Source organism: Octodon degus, unplaced genomic scaffold, assembly GCF_000260255.1.
Source record: "Octodon degus isolate 3935 unplaced genomic scaffold, OctDeg1.0 scaffold00018, whole genome shotgun sequence".
Classification (NCBI taxonomy): domain Eukaryota; kingdom Metazoa; phylum Chordata; class Mammalia; order Rodentia; family Octodontidae; genus Octodon; species Octodon degus.
Genome location: NW_004524594.1, coordinates 23,042,201 through 23,043,217, shown reverse-complemented (window position 1 = coordinate 23,043,217; position 1,017 = coordinate 23,042,201).

Genomic DNA, 1,017 nt, shown 5'->3' with positions numbered 1-1,017 from the left:
CGTCTTGATCCTTTTTATTCCCCCCTTCCTTCCCCTAACTCCCTTCTTCCTCCATCTCTAGGTCCTCCTTCCCATCTGAAAAAGGTCTACCTTTTATTTTGCTCTTTATTTATACTGTGAGTTTCTCATATCAGACAAACCATGCAAGGGGCTGGGGAGATAGCTCAATGGCCTAAGTACCTGCCCCAGTTTAAAAAAAAAAAGACCAAAAAAGGAACACCATCCATGATTTGGAGGCAGATTATTTAACATCAAATGGGCACTAAGAATCAGCTGTTCCTAAAAGTGTCAGGCCTTGAAGGCATAGGGAAGGAGGCTTTTATAGGGCTACCAAGGGGCTGGGTACAGAGGTAGAGTGCTTGGCTGTCCTCAACTGGTTCTTACTATGTGCATTACGGAGAACAGCCATTTCTAAGAGACAGAAGCACAGGAACTATCACCTGAGCAACTGGCGGATATTGGCTGTGGGGGGGCACTTTCCGCTACACTACTATACAGCAATTTGACTCCAGGTCAATTATAACCTAACTTAATAGACTTGTGGATGGATTGATAAAGGAATTCAGCAGAGGGCCTTCCACTGAGCTATATCCCCAGCCCTCTTCTTTGATTTTTGAGACAGGGTCTCACTAAATTGCCCAGCCTAGCGTTGAATGCCTGCCTCAGCTTCCAGAATAGCTAGGATTACAGACATCCACTACTAGCCAGGTGTGGTGGTGCATGCCTGTAATCCTAGCACTTGGGAGGCCGAGGCTAGAATTCAAGGCCAGCCTGGACTACATAGTGAGTTCAAAACCAGCCTGAACTACAAAACAAGACCCTGTCTCACAAACAAAATAAAACAAAAACTCCCCACACAAAGCCCAAACATTTACTACTGCCCTATGTTCAGCCTTATTATTATTATTCTTAGCATTATTTTGGCTTGTTGAGACAGTCTTGCTAATGTAGACTGGGCTGGCCTCGAACTTGTAAGATTCCTCCTGCTTCAGTCTCCCAAAGTGCTGTGATTACAGG